General features: G+C 49.0%; 1 protein-coding gene across 1 annotated transcript in view; it reads right to left on the reverse strand.

Annotated features, from left to right (window-relative positions):
- The window catches only part of LOC143315833 (uncharacterized), a 196,733-nt gene that overhangs the window by 60,160 nt on the left and 119,915 nt on the right, over window positions 1-16,658 (reverse strand). The gene's annotated exons all lie outside the window — the stretch shown is intronic.

Genomic DNA, 16,658 nt, shown 5'->3' on the forward strand with positions numbered 1-16,658 from the left:
GGTTTTGTTTTGAGGGACGGACTCGCCGCTCGTTCTGTTTCCTGTGTGCGCTCCTCTTCTGTTTGAGCGGCCATGTTTGACAGAGTTGATCACGGACGATGCTGCGTCACGTCTGCTTACTTTTCGTTTTACGAGCTCATCGTCTCTTCTTCCTCTGAGCTGGATGAAGCCTTGCAGAGCTGCATTAATGCTGATCTGAGGTCTGTTTGTGTTTGAACAGAAACTGAACACAGAAACCCTCTAAATACTCCCATGATCCTCAGCTGCTGTTGGCATGCCGGTCAGAGTGAGCTGCAGATTTTGGTGTTTTTGCGTCCTTAAGATCATCAACTGCTCCAAAGCTTGAAAACACAGATTTTATTTTTGGCCTCCAAACGTTCAGACGTGTTTGTTTCGGGGCAGATCAGACCTCCTTCAGAGGCAGCTAAGCCCTCCTGGCTGGTCTGGAGACCACAAATCCCCCAGATCTGGATCTGCTGGAGGACCATAATGATGAGAGGAAATCCAGCCATGTAAAGGGCTGTTTTCCTGCTGATTCTCTGTGTGTGGACGAGATGTTTTTGTGAACCTCAGCCCTCAAATAAATACTGAACCAGTATGAAACGTGAGCACAACCACCAAAAACCCAGGAATGGTTCTTCAGTTCCATGTTTGTCTTGTGGCGTCAAACTGGGATTCCCCACAAACCAGATGAAACCTGCTGCCAAACTGAGACTGGGATCCAGTTTCTGTCAGAAAGTGTGAACAAACAAACTTGCAGCGTGAACGAGGAGCTGAAAGTGAACCAGACAAACAAACAGCTTCCAGTTTGTCTCTGAGCCAGAGAAGATTCAGAAAAGCTGCTTTGACTTTCTGTCCGTCCCTCCTCTGTGGACTGTTTGGACTGAAGCGTCATTTGACACACAGCTGATTCAGAATGGACCTTGTTGGTCTTCTCTGTCGTCGAGCTCAAAGTGTGAAGGTCACGTGAGGTCGCCGCCTCTGCTTCACCTCTTTATGGAGCTCGTTTGAGTTTTAATTGACGGCGAGTTGAACACCTTTCAGGAACCTTTACTGAGGAAGTCGTAAAAGTGGACATTTCCTCTCAAACGGGCTGCCATCTGCACGCAGGACGTCCTCTCCAGACTCTTATTTTGGAGCCCGAGTAGACAAAACGGAGCAGAGAGACAAAATAAAAGCACCAGCAGTTTATTTTCATCTCCAGCTCCTCCTTCTCTTCTTCTGTCCACTGGATGACACGTCAGCTGACGCAGATCCTCCTTGAGACCTCGATGACTCCAAGAATCGATCCAGGATCTGGTTCAGGATCAGGACGCCAAAATCCTGATGACATAATCTCAGTCACCACTGACGTGCTGGACTGATCTGACCTCAGATCAGATTCATCAGCACAAACAGACGTTGTTTGTTTATTTCTGTTTCTTCTTCTGGTGATTTTCACTGTAAATGAACTCAAAAGTGGAAAAAAACACACAAATTTAATCGATTTTGTCCAAAACGTCCAAATTTCGGACTGCAGAATTTTCCCTTCATGCACTTTTTTCCATTTTACTGTTTTTATTGGAGCAAATGCTTTTTGTTCCCCCTTCCTTCCTTCCTTCTTGTGCTTCTTTCCTCTTGTTTCCTTCATCCTTTCCTCCTTGCTTTCATCTTCCGCTTTCCATTTTTGAAGATCTCATGACAGGAAGCGCATCGTTTGACCTTTGACCTCTTTGTTTTAACCTGACAAACCCTTCTTGTCTCATCTGGAACGTCAGATGTCTTTCACGGCTCGATGTCCAGCAGACGTTTGGACGGTCCATGATGACACTTCAGTTTCATTCATTTTGGGAAGAAAAAAAAAGGATTTCTGACTTCTGTTTGGGGACGATCGTGATTTCTTTTGGAGAGTTTGGAACTACAGTTCCCATCATGCTTTTGTGGGTGTAAACATGAAGAATGATGCGGTGATGGAGTCAGACTGGCTCAGCTGCTGTGAGCAGCGTAAACATGGCTGTCAGTGGATCGCTGTGATCCTGAAGAAAACTGAAAAACAGGATGTTTCTCAGGGAAGTTCTGAGATAACAGAGATAAAACTCTGCAAGTGAAAGTCACATCAGTCCACTGACGGATGGAGGAACTGAACCCGGCCGGCTATCAGCTGAAAGCCTTTGAACCGCCGCTCATAAACCTGCAGGTCATCGAGCAGAAAGGCGTTTGCTTTCAGAATGACTTCCACAGTTGTTGCACGTCGGTTTTTTCACCCTCGGCTTCCTTCAGCTCGTCCGCTCAGCGAGACCAAATGAGATACTAGCAAAGCGTGTGTGTGTTTGGAAAGCCACAGGAAAACCAGGACTCGCTGCTGACAGTTAAATCAGCTGGTGAAGAATCGCCGGCTCGAACAGCAGACGGCTTTTCGCTCGTTTCAGGCTGAATTATGGATCCAGAGGTTTGTTGTGGTTGGCGTCGCTGCTGCGGTGAAACCAGTTGAACAACACTGTAATAAGAGGCTTCAGAGGCAGCGGATCCAGTTTGTTTTATGACTGTCACAGATGCTTCATGTCACTCTGCGCCGGACGACCGCGCTGACCAGCTGAAGGTCAAGCAGACTTCCCACATAAAGTCCTCTTTCACTCCTTTAACCTGCTGCAGATGCTTGGACATTTCCCAGAATGTCTTTTGACCAGTGCTGGAAGGTATAACCCTGATTCCAAAGGAGTCTGAACTCAGAGTGAAACATCAATAAAAAAAGACTTTAATAAACGGCAAACAAACAAATCAAGTGATGACATCCTTCATTCAGTCATGTGTTCACAGAGTGAATCACGATGCCATCAATGAAGCTGATCAGCTCAAACTTGGACTGTTTTCAGTGGAGTGTATGTTGTTTTTGGAATCAGGGTTTGAAGTACATTCACTCCAGTACTGTGCTTAAGTACAAATTTGATGTACCGGTACTCAGCTGGAGGTTTGTGTAGTTTTATGGGTGATCCTAACCCTGAATGCTCCAGCACAGTATAGAGGTGAGTATTTAGGGTTTGTAGGATATCGTAGATGGAGCTGACAGAAGGAGGAGGTGCATGAGTGCATCAGCTTCAGCACCACGGACAGCACCGTGGACTCACCGTGGACACATCGTGGACTCACCGTGGACTCACCGTGGACTCACCGTGGACACACCGTGGACTCACCGTGGACTCATCGTGGACACATCGTGGACTCACCGTGGACTCATCGTGGACTCATCGTGTAAACACCGTGGACTCACCGTGGACTCATCCTGGACTCATCGTGGACTCACTGTGGACTCATGGTGGACTCACTGTGGACTCACCGTGGACACATCGTGTAAACACCGTGGACTCATCGTGTAAACACCGTGGACTCATCGTGGACTCATCGTGTAAACACCGTGGACTCATCGTGGACTCATCGTGGACACATCGTGGACTCATCGTGTAAATACCGTGGACACACCGTGGACTCATCGTGGACTCACTGTGGACTCATGGTGGACTCACCGTGGACTCACCGTGGACACATCGTGGACTCACCGTGGACTCACCGTGGACACATCGTGGACTCATCGTGGACACATCGTGGACTCACTGTGGACTCATCGTGGACTCATCGTGGACTCACCGTGGACTCATCGTGGACACATCGTGGACTCACCGTGGACTCATCGTGTAAACACCGTGGACTCATCGTGGACTCATCGTGTAAACACCGTGGACTCATCGTGGACTCATCGTGGACTCACCGTGGACTCATCGTGGACTCATCGTGGACACATCGTGGACTCACCGTGGACTCATCGTGGACACATCGTGGACACATCGTGGACTCACCGTGGACTCACCGTGGACTCATCGTGTAAACACTGTGGACTCATCGTGGACTCATCGTGGACACATCGTGGACTCACCGTGGACTCATCGTGTACTCACCGTGGACTCATCGTGGACTCATCGTGTAAACACCGTGGACACACCGTGGACTCATCGTGGACTCACTGTGGACTCATGGTGGACTCACCGTGGACTCACCGTGGACACATCGTGGACTCACCGTGGACTCACTGTGGACTCATCGTGGACACATCGTGGACTCACTGTGGACTCATCGTGGACACATCGTGGACACATCGTGGACTCACCGTGGACACATCGTGGACTCACCGTGGACTCACCGTGGACACATCGTGGACACATCGTGGACTCATCGTGGACACATCGTGGACTCACTGTGGACTCATCGTGGACTCATCGTGGACTCACCGTGGACTCATCGTGGACACATCGTGGACTCACCGTGGACTCATCGTGTAAACACCGTGGACTCATCGTGGACTCATCGTGTAAACACCGTGGACTCATCGTGGACTCATCGTGGACTCACCGTGGACTCATCGTGGACTCATCGTGGACACATCGTGGACTCACCGTGGACTCATCGTGGACACATCGTGGACACATCGTGGACTCACCGTGGACTCACCGTGGACACACCGTGGACTCACCGTGGACTCATCGTGGACTCATCGTGTAAACACCGTGGACTCATCGTGGACTCATCGTGGACACATCGTGGACTCACCGTGGACTCATCGTGTACTCACCGTGGACTCATCGTGGACTCATCGTGTAAACACCGTGGACACACCGTGGACTCATCGTGGACTCACTGTGGACTCATGGTGGACTCACCGTGGACTCACCGTGGACACATCGTGGACTCACCGTGGACTCACTGTGGACTCATCGTGGACACATCGTGGACTCACTGTGGACTCATCGTGGACACATCGTGGACACATCGTGGACTCACCGTGGACACATCGTGGACTCATCGTGGACTCACCGTGGACACATCGTGGACTCATCGTGGACTCACCGTGGACTCATCGTGTAAACACCGTGGACTCATCGTGGACTCATCGTGTAAACACCGTGGACTCATCGTGGACTCATCGTGGACACATCGTGGACTCACTGTGGACTCATCGTGGACACATCGTGGACTCACCGTGGACACATCGTGGACTCATCGTGGACTTACCGTGGACTCACTGTGGACTCATCGTGTAAACACCGTGGACTCATCGTGGACTCATCGTGTAAACACCGTGGACTCATCGTGGACTCATCGTGGACACATCGTGGACTCACCGTGGACTCATCGTGGACTCATCGTGGACTCATCGTGTAAACACCGTGGACACACCGTGGACTCATCGTGGACTCACTGTGGACTCATGGTGGACTCACCGTGGACTCACCGTGGACACATCGTGGACTCATCGTGGACTCACTGTGGACTCATCGTGGACACATCGTGGACTCACTGTGGACTCATCGTGGACTCATCGTGGACTCACTGTGGACTCATCGTGGACACATCGTGGACACATCGTGGACTCACCGTGGACACATCGTGGACTCATCGTGGACTCACCGTGGACTCATCGTGTAAACACCGTGGACTCATCGTGGACTCATCGTGGACTCACCGTGGACACACCGTGGACTCATCGTGGACTCACTGTGGACTCATGGTGGACTCACTGTGGACTCACCGTGGACACATCGTGGACTCACCGTGGACTCACCGTGGACTCATCGTGTAAACACCGTGGACTCATCGTGGACACATCGTGGACTCACTGTGGACTCATGGTGGACTCACTGTGGACTCATGGTGGACACATCGTGGACTCATCAATACTGACGCTGCTCATGTTTCACAGCCGTGATCGCAGCCATTGATCCTGACCACCACTGACCTCAGCCACACAAACCACAACCGGGTCTGACAGACCGGACGACACAAGCCCTCTGCTGCCAGGCCATGGGGGGGGGGGGGGTGGCAGCTTCACAAGGAGGATGCATCCTCCCTCACCCCCCTCACCCCCCTCATCCTCCTCAAATCCACTGTCATCTCCTGCTCCTCTACATCCCATCAGTCGATCCATCACTGACTCGATTGACAGTGAATCAACTATTTTGATATTGGTTGAAGTTATTCGTCATGTAAAAACATTTTGTGGTTCCAGTTTCACAAACTGAAGATTTGCTGCTTTGCTTCTGAATTATTTTCACTATTTTTAGTCCTCCGACGCTGGTTTGGACAACCAGCATACAACCACGTTTCAGGCTGCTCTGTCCTCACTGTGAGCTGATCATCTGTCAATGATTATATTGATCCTGAATGCACATGGTGAGGTTAAAGGTCAGGGTCTGGATCTCGTCCTGGTTCAGGATTTGTCGGGCCTGTTCCAGCTTCACGGCCTCTCGCGGTCATCACGTGGTTTTCCACCTCCCTGCAGCTGGTCGAGTGTTGAAGCCCTGCCGTCCAGCTGAGGGTGTGATGATGCATCATCTCCAGGAGGACGAAGATGAGCACGAAGGTTTTCTTTTAAACAAAACCACCTTTTGGATCGGGTCAGAGGAAAAGCCACAGTACAGGTCTGAGGTCCACAATGGTTTTGTGAGGCAGGTTCCTCTTTGAAAGTTATCTGACAGCGACTGGAAAGTATCTGGACTTGGCCGTGTGGGGGTTTAATGGGAAACACAGTCCTCACTGAGAACAAGTGCCCCTCTGATTGTTTCCCTCCTCGGTCTGGACCCAGACTCCGTCGGCCTTCCTGTCATAGGCGCTTAGCTTCGGTTGCGTAACAACTTTGCAAAAAGAAAAAATAAAAGGTCTCAAATGGTGAAATGTGTTTTTTTTTCTTCTTGTAGAAGTGATCGATTTCATCTAATGGGAGGCAGGTTGTGTTTCATCTGCTGGAAAAAGCAGAATTGAGGGATTGAATAACAGCTTGACGTCACTTCAGACTGCAGCCTGAGCGAACAGCTGACGTCTGGAACATCAGAGCTTTAATGGAGACGACGGACGAGTCCACAGGTCGGCGTTAACGTTACCTGAGCTCATCACTCACCGCACAGACGGCCGCAGATCGTCTTTGCAGGAGGTCGATTTTCCAACAGGAAATTTACTTTTGCTGACATGAAACTCAGAGTATTAAACACAAAATATGCACATTTTCATTTTGCAAATACTAAAAGTAGCTGTGAAATATTTGAAAACCACCTTTCAGCCTCTTCTAGCTCCTGGTTCTGGCTTCGCTGCACATGTCCTGTCTGGTTCAGTTCAGTGTTTCCAGCAGCAGCACCTGTTCTCAGGTACATAAATGCAGCGGTCGCAGGTATCTGTGGGCTCCAGCTGTGATTGGTAGCGTTTTCCAGCTTGTTAGCGACGCCAAACTTGACACACCAGCGAAACAAACCAAACAAAGGACACAAACTACCGGCGACGGGAAAGGAGTCAATCGTCTCTTTTTAGTAGGTTTTCCCGTATTTAAAAAACTAAAAGTTGATTTTGGTGTACAAACAGTAACGCCTCCCTCAGGAGGTGGTGGAGACCAAAACAGAGCTAAAAGAGAGAGAACACTGGACTAGCGTTTGTCATAGGATGCAAACTTTGGCTGTCGAGTTGTGCTGTGACATGCGGAGAGGGGTTTCTGGTGTTTATTTGTATCTACAGCCTGACGTCCGTCTGGCCTTCACAGTCGGCCTGGAGCCTTTGAGCAGCGTCAGATTAAACACTAACTTCTTCCACTGCTGCTGCCATTCGTCGCCGTTTGTGCTGATTACACAGACGAGACAGAAATGGGTCGTTCAGTCAGTTTGACAGCAGAAAACCTGTCGCCTGCAGCTGGAGGACGTTCAGGAAAGTTCACGTTTCAGCGTCCACGACGTCCTTCAAAGACCCGAGACGGCGTCCTCGAAATGATCACTGTCACAAACGCTCAGCGCACCGCGGCCTGTTTCTACACTGCTGAGTCATCTCAAGCCTCGGCGAGCTGTTCATGACCAAAACATCTGCTGTACTTTCTCAGTATCGGCTGATTTCTGTAAGAGGCCAAACATTTCCAAAGCGTCGCCTACGTGCAGCCTTTCAGTCTGTTTCAGGGTGGGTGTAGTCATGGAAAAGAGACGTTTGTGTGGAAAAACCCTTTTTGTTTTCAGATCAGTTTGAGTCACTGCAGCAGTTTTCAGGTGTTCTTAGAAATACTGCAGAGTAAAAGTACAAACACTAACATCAGCTGGTGTGTTTACTGCATTCAGCATCTTAGCTCAGTCTGCTAACATGCTAACATTCGCTAATTAGCACCAGACACAAAGATGTCAATGTCTGAAGTTCTGCAGGTGTTTGGTCATCGATCAAAAAGGCAGAGGATCATCACAAAGACCATGAAATGAAGCAGCGCCCTCTAGTGGCGGCTGTCCAGTAAACAGTCCAGTAAAAATGAGCCTAGACGCCGAACCAGTCAGGGAGCTGTTGGTAAACTGGAAGCTGTTTTTGAACCATTATTGTAGAAATGTGATTGAAACCCAGCAGTTGGCGCTGAAATCCTTCACCTGAGGCGTCAGAGCTGTAAAGAAGTCACTGAAGTGGCTTAACGGCGCGTTCAGAGTCTCATTGGCTGTTTGACCTGTCAATCATCTGCAGTCAGTTACGATTGGTTCGAACTTTGCGAACTGTTAGCTACAGCGTGCTTCAGTTCGCTCAGGTTGATCTGACCTGAGCTCAGTGTTTCACTCCCTGCACTTTAAGATAAGATAAGACTTTATTGATCCCACACTGGAGAAATTCAGCCAAAACAAGTCTGTCCAAAATAAAAAACAACTGTGTGCATGTACTTTATGTACAGGCTCTAAAAATACTAACTGCCTTAAAAGTACTACTGCACTGCATGTGTCGCACTTGAGAAATACTCGGTCGGTGTACATGAACAATATGCACAGTTTATTGAAGTACTGAAGCCAATATGGATAATCAATAGTGTTATTGACAGTTGACAGCTGTTCTCCTCTCGGTGGGGCGTTCAGGAACTTGAACTCCAAACCAGTCGGACCAGCAGAACTGTACAGTTAGCTGCAGAATCTGGTATTTTGGGGGATTTCCTTAAATTGTGATTTGTGCCTTCACCAGCAGCTGAAGGAGGATCACTTTGCTCTAACGTCTGTGAGGAGGCGCTCTCTCCTCTCCTCTCCTCTCCTCTCCTCTCTCCTCTCCTCTCCTCTCCTCTCCTCTCCCCTCTCCTCTCCTCTCCTCTCCTCTCCTCTCCTCTCCTCTCCTCTCTCCTCTCCTCTCCTCTCCTCTCCTCTCCTCTCCTCTCTCCTCTCCTCTCCCCTCTCCTCTCCTCTCCTCTCCTCTCCTCTCCTCTCCTCTCTCCTCTCTCCTCTCTCCTCTCCTCTCCTCTCCTCTCCTCTCCTCTCCTCTCCTCTCCTCTCCCCTCTCCTCTCCTCTCCTCTCCTCTCCTCTCTGGGCCTCACAGAGCTTTGCTTCATGTAAGCTGGCATGGAAAATAAGCCGTCCTCTTCTCCGCTCTGCGTTCCAAACCTGAGACGTTCCAAGTGGGGGAGCTGACATGGTGGCGTTCGGCCCGCACAGGCGACATCTGCAAACACTTTCCAAATCACTGCAGCAGCTGAGCAGCGAGACGAGAAGAAAAGGGACAAAAACCGTCCTGATGTGAGTTTTGGACGAGTCGGTTCTCTGGGGTTGCTGATCGCTGCGCCCTGATGTGTCATCCATCTTCACAAACCTTTGATAAAAGTCCGTAAATCACCTCCTGTTGCCAGAGTCGGGATGATGAGAATACCGCCGGTTTCATCGGGTGAAACGTGCTGAATTTCAGGGACGTGTTGCTTTCAGGTGTCGGCGCCACGTTAGAGTTTGCTGACGGAAAGGTTTCGTTAAAGGAGACCGAGCCTGAGCTCTGCTTCAGCTCTGCTTCAGCTCTGTGGACGACGTGTCTGCAGCTGTGCAGGTTTTAAGTGGACTTAATGTGAACAACATGTCCAATGAGGCTTAAGTCCACACAGACACGTCGTCCACACTGATCAAGCCTCTTATTCAGTTCTTTCTGATGCTCATAACAGAGTCATGTGGACGAGTTCGCCCAGGTGCAGTCTGGGATGTGCTGGGAAGTAGAACAGTAGTCTATTCTGGCAAGTTCTCCAAATCAACCTGCGCCTGAACTCGTTTGCGTCGGTCCAGATTTATTTTTGGATACCGTGGTTTGTCTTCGGACAGTCCAAACACGGCGTCAGCGTGCAGCGTTCAGAGAGGACAAACGGCGCGTCTGTGCGTCAGACGCTGTCAGCGTGTTTTGCCTGAGAGAAATTTACCAGATTTTCAATCTCATTTCCTGTCACGTTCCAGAGAAACAGAACGTGAATCAGTGAAAACAGACATTTGATGTGAAACTCCTTCAGTTTCAGACTGTTTGGATCTTCTGGACGTGAGGTTTTGGTCTGTGTGAGGCCTTCAGATCCAGATTCGCTGTGACCTACATAACCCACTGAAACACCATCACAGTGAAAAACACAGGAGTCCTCCAACATGATGGATTGACTTGGAGCTGATTTATTCCCCCAGAAGAGCCAAACATGGAATTAGAGGTCTGCTCCTCCTCACTGGAACCTCCTCTGGGTTTAACAGGAGTCAGGATTTATTTAGAAAGTACATTTTCTCAGAGCTACGTGAACACGTCACGCTAACGAGCTTCAGACCTGCTGTGAAAACTCTTCTTTTGTTGGTTGTTTCTATTAGGAGTAACGATATTCCTAAAAAGAAGTCAAACATGTTGAAGTTTATGGAAATCACCTGAAGCACTTCATTTGGAGGTGATCGCACCTGAAGCTGGTCATGATCCCTCGTGGCTCAGGAAAATGTACGTATGGCGACTCACAGTTGGATGTTTACGGCGGTGAAGTGATAGTTTCATCGTTCGCCTTCCAAATAAGTTTGGTTAACCTCAAACGGCGGCTCATCTGCGGCGCGAGGAGCCGTCGTCATGGTTTCCCTGCTCCCCGGGCCAGTTTCCCAGCAGCTCCTGAGAGCTGCTCAGACGAGGACTGAAGAGGTCTTTGTGTTTTCTACTTTCCTCTTCTGTGTCGTCTGCCATTTCATCTGAAGCCCCTCCGCCCTCCCCGGGCCTCCGGGGCTCTGCTCGGCCTGGCTCCAGTCCCGCAGACTGCACACGTGTCTCTGGAAACCCGTTCAAGGCGTTCGGAAAGAAACGGCAAACAATCTCGCCGGTAATTACCTCCTTACCCAGCACCACCTGAGAGCCGGAGGAGGCGGCTGGCGCGGAGCGTCCTCGAGCAGCGGCCGGCTGGAAGGTGATACTTCCTGACAGCTCGGTCACCTGAACACATCGTGAGACGTTTGGGTTCGGACGACAGTTTCCTCCCTGTGCCTTTGCCTTTAGCGTAGCTTAGCACAAAGAAGCTGTTTGCCGTCCATGTCGTCTTGTTTATTTGTTGAAAAGGTGTCGACATAAATGTGGAAACTAGACCTTTTGGTTTTTTCTGTGGTTTTTGTGTCAGCGCCTCATTTCTGTTCAATAAACGAGATGCAGCATAAATCAGACCGCTTCAGAGCTGCTGCTGGTGCTTTCGAGACACACTGTATGAAACAAACAAAAAAAGACTTTTAACCATCAAATGGAGTCCAGATGAAGCTCATCAGCCCGGGTCATTAAATGGATCAATTTAATGGGTCCTTTCACATTAATAACCCTGTAAACTGCAGCAAAGGCATTAAAAATCTCTTAATTATTGTTCGAATGTAGAATTCAAATAATGAGAAATCCCTTAAAACCCCCTCTGACAGTTATTAAGCCTGATTAATCCTGATTTAATGGACAGATTGAGGATTTAGGATAATGTGATGTTGTATGTATTTATTGTTGGCTGTAAAACGAGTTGTTTTTCAGCCGTTTACAGGTTTCTGTGCTTGTTTTCAGTCTGTTCAGTGTGTCTTCAGGCCTGAGGACAGACAAAGGCCCCATTGTCCTCCAGCAGAGGAGCAGAGGTTGGGTTTTCTCCTCTGGTGATATGATGCAGGTGGCGCGTGGGCTCTGGCACGCCGTATCGACGACGACGAAGAGACTTTTGATTGGTCCAAGGACTCGCCGCTCGCGGTGACGGTCGGGCCTATCGGCCGAGGCCGCGGTCACGCTGCAAAAAATGTCAGTTCAGTCTCAGATTGTGATGTTTAGTGAGACTGAGAGAGTCTGCTATTTGGAGATTAACAGCTGATGGAGCTGATTCTCAGTCAGTGACGTCATTCATGTGTCAGTGCTGCACCGAGTCTTTTATTGTGAAGGCCGGCGTGCTTTATTGTGAAGGCCTGTGCTTTGTTGGAGCGGCGGTGCAGAGTGACAGTAAAGGTCAGGAGTCGAGTGAGGAGCTGGCAGCTCTCAGCCTGCAGAGATGCTGGAAAACAAACCGCTGCTGGCGCTCAAATAACAGCTGCATTGTTTCCGTGTGTTCGCGCTGAGGAGAGGAAAAAGCTGCCGAGGTGTCAATGTTTGTGTGTTTTGTCCCGCTGAGCTGCTGAAGGCCGTAAACACCTTTCAGGTGGTTCTGCACCAGCTTTAATGGCTGTTTCTGCGCTTTAAACAACTGTCAGTTTCCTGTGAGTCCGTGAAGTGACCTGATCAAGTTTCAGTCATTCAGACCTTCACGGCTGACGTGAACCTCACAGGAAGTCACTGTCATGTGTTCATCACGTGTTCATCAAGTGTTCATCGTGTGTTCATCACGTGTTCATCACATGTTCATCAAGTGTTCATCAAGTGTTCATCACATGTTTATCACATGTTCATCAAGTGTTCATCATGTGTTCATCAAGTGTTCATCAAGTGTTCATCATGTGTTCATCACATGTTCATCACATGTTCATCAAGTGTTCATCAAGTGTTCATCAAGTGTTCATCACATGTTCATCATGTGTTCATCAAGTGTTCATCACATGTTCATCATGTGTTCATCAAGTGTTCATCACGTGTTCATCACATGTTCATCAAGTGTTCATCACGTGTTCATCAAGTGTTCAAGTGTTCATCACATGTTCATCACGTGTTCATCAAGTGTTCATCATGTGTTCATCAAGTGTTCATCATGTGTTCATCACGTGTTCATCACATGTTCATCAAGTGTTCATCACGTGTTCATCAAGTGTTCATCACATGTTCATCACATGTTCATCAAGTGTTCATCATGTGTTCATCACGTGTTCATCAAGTGTTCATCACATGTTCATCACATGTTCATCACGTGTTCATCAAGTGTTCATCACGTGTTCATCACGTGTTCATCAAGTGTTCATCAAGTGTTCATCACGTGTTCATCACGTGTTCATCAAGTGTTCATCAAGTGTTCATCACGTGTTCATCACATGTTCATCAAGTGTTCATCAAGTGTTCATCATGTGTTCATCACATGTTCATCATGTGTTCATCAAGTGTTCATCACGTGTTCATCACGTGTTCATCATGTGTTCATCACAAGTTCATCATGTGTTCATCAAATGTTCATCACGTGTTCATCACATGTTCATCAAGTGTTCATCACGTGTTCATCATGTGTTCATCACGTGTTCATCATGTGTTCATCACGTGTTCATCAAGTGTTCATCAAGTGTTCATCATGTGTTCATCAAGTGTTCATCACGTGTTCATCATGTGTTCATCACGTGTTCATCATGTGTTCATCACAAGTTCATCATGTGTTCATCAAATGTTCATCACGTGTTCATCACATGTTCATCAAGTGTTCATCACGTGTTCATCATGTGTTCATCACGTGTTCATCATGTGTTCATCATGTGTTCATCACGTGTTCATCAAGTGTTCATCAAGTGTTCATCATGTGTTCATCAAGTGTTCATCACGTGTTCATCATGTGTTCATCACGTGTTCATCACGTGTTCAGTCATTTTCGTTTTTTGTGCTGAAAATGAAGCACTTCCTGTCACACTTGTTTACTTTAATCACGTCATAACTTTAAAGAAGCATCAAGTTTTTATTGTTATCATTAGTCTTAGTAGTAATTGTAGTATCAGTAGTAGTTGTAGTATCAGTAGTAGTCGTAGTATCAGTAGTAGTCGTAGTATCAGTAGTAGTATTAGTATTAGTAGTGGTGGGAGTCGTGATAATGTTGTCAGATTTGTGTGGAAATGTATTTGTTTGCCATTAAAGTCGAGTTTTGAATGGAAAATGGGCTTGTTTTGACTTTTAATTGGCTGTGGTGTAACAGCGGCACATTAGCCTATTTGGCAGCGTTAGCCACGTTAGCCTAATTAGCAGAGCGCGGCGGGAGTGTTGTGCCTCGGGCTGCGAGTCTGTTTGTGAGAGTCGACGCTGTAATAACAGCATCCTTAATTAGTCCGGGCCGGCGAGCCGCAGCGCCGTTTGATGTGGGAGCGTTTCAGTTTTACAGGACGAGGCGTGGAGCCACTCTGCTGCTCGCCGGCGAAACACAAGCTCCTCCAACGCAGACGTGAGGAGAAAAAAAGGGGGAAGCAAAGAAGAGAGGAGGGAACTTTCACAACCTGAGAGCAGCTCAAGTGTTGACTTTGGCGAGCGGCGTGTTGAAGCTTGTTGTTTGCAGCTGTCAGAGTCTTTACCGCCGCTGTAAAGCTGCAACTTGACACTTCAAAGACAGAAGGAAATCGATCGACTGTGTCTTCACCTCGGGCGCTCAGGACACGTCTCCTCTTGGCCGAAGCTTTAGTCTTTGCACGCTGGACTTGAAGGACTAGACCAGCGTACCTGCACGTTTCAGCTCTTTAACGTCACATGATGTTTTTACGTATGCGTTTTCTTCTCCAACCATTTCACAGAACCATCGTGAGCAGAAACATGCAGATCCTCCAGGGAGCAGGAAGACGATCGGGACGCATTTCTAATGATGTAAAAACCACCGTCCTGCCGGGTCCAGGACTCTGGTTTCATGACCAAATACCTGCAGAACTGATGACATTCCCATCAGCCTCAGCTGCACTTTGTGTTTACAGATAATTAGCAAACGTTAGCGTGCTAACACACTAAACTAAGTTGGTGAACATGAGCGTGTTAGCATGCTGGTGTTAGCACTGGCTGCAGCCTCTCTTAGCTGCAGTTCCGCCGCCGGCCCCCGGGGGCACACCGGCAGCAGACGCGCTGTCTCAGCTCTGATACTTTGTACGTTCTTGACTTCATGCAGTGAAGATTAGAGATCACATGATTGACAGGCGGCACTTTGAGTATTTGGAATAAAACGTGTATGTTGCAGCCGTGTTTTGACGCGTTCCATCACGTCTCGGCGTCCCTCCTGTCCGTCACAGCTGTCTTGCTGTCTGTCCCGGTGGCGGCGCCTGATGAGCGTCCGTCATCGGTTTCCTCTGTCAGCAGCCTGATTTGCAGCTTCGCTCTTTGGTCGTGTTGTGCAACGCTTCCTTTCCTGCATCAGCTGCTGTTTGGCAGAACCCCGCCCCCCCTCCATCCTGTCGCATGTGACGGCACGTGTTGGACCAACTGCGTCCACAAAGTCCAGGGCCAGTGTTCCGGTTTCCCCTTCAGCCCTCCGCCCCCTCCTCCTCCTCTTCATCGTGCCTCCATTCGGTCTCCAACTCGCTCCAACACGGAGGAAACATGTCAGCGGTTTTGGCTCTGTGGCTGTTCCCAGCATGCACGTGTGAAGCGGGCGGATGTGTTGTGATGCGGGTGGGGTTTGTGTGTGTTGCTGTGTGTGTGTGTGTGTGTGTGTGTGCGATGTTGGTGCATTTTGTTCTTCCCATCATGCTCCAGTCCAGGAGCAGCCGGGCCACCGAGGACGCTCTGGTTTCACGAGCTTCTCTGCGAGCACGTGGAACAAACCTCAATGACCCACACACACACACGCACACGCACGCACACACACGCACACGCACACACACGCACACACACGCACACACACACACACACACACACACACACACACACACACACACACTGCTGCTGGGTGATCAGTGTGTGTGCCGGTGTGTTCAGTCATCTGTTGAGTTTTCGTGTGAAGTGTTCCCAGCTGATTGTCGTTCCTCTCATTCCTCACCGTCAGACCTCCTGAACACACCTCTGACTTCCAGCTGGAAGCTGTCGTGACCTGAAGAACAAACAGAACAAAAACTCTTCTGTTAGATTAACAAACAACAACAACACGTGTGTTTGTCGTCACACACTCAGATCTGTCCTGCAGGGGGACGGACGGCTGAGCAGACCAGACCGGGAGCCCGTTTGAAGCAACTGTCCACAAATGTGGGACGTCTTTTTGTTATCAGGCTCCTCTGGGTCCGGCTCAGTGGGACATGGCTGTGGTTGTTCGGTCCAGGTTTTCACGAAGCCAGCGACCAATCACAGACATGGACGAGTCTCCTGGCAACACAGCAAACTGTATTAAAGAAGACAAAGACGTGAAAGACAGAGTCCAGGCTGAAGGCAGCACAGACGCGGCTGCCAGACACGGGAGGGACAGCTGGCAGGGAAACGGCTGACTGTGCGAAAGTGTCAGTGAAAGGCTGATAACGTCGTTACTGCGACTGTAGTTACGTTTGTGCTTCCTCGTTCAAAGCAGTCGACACTTTCATGTCTTTGACGTCCAACGAATGAAGGACTCGTTTGGCTGCTGAAAGCTGTTTTTGACCACCTTCATGTTTTTGTGCCTCCTGCTCTCAGTTTATTTCACTGTTTCCCTCCAGAGCACCGCTGGCAAACATCTGGATGACTGAATGAAGGAGTGTCAAACAGCCAAACCGGACTGGAAAACAACACACTGAGCAAAGGGAGGAGTGGAGAAAGA

This window comes from Chaetodon auriga, chromosome 23, assembly GCF_051107435.1.
Source record: "Chaetodon auriga isolate fChaAug3 chromosome 23, fChaAug3.hap1, whole genome shotgun sequence".
NCBI lineage: Eukaryota > Metazoa > Chordata > Actinopteri > Chaetodontiformes > Chaetodontidae > Chaetodon > Chaetodon auriga.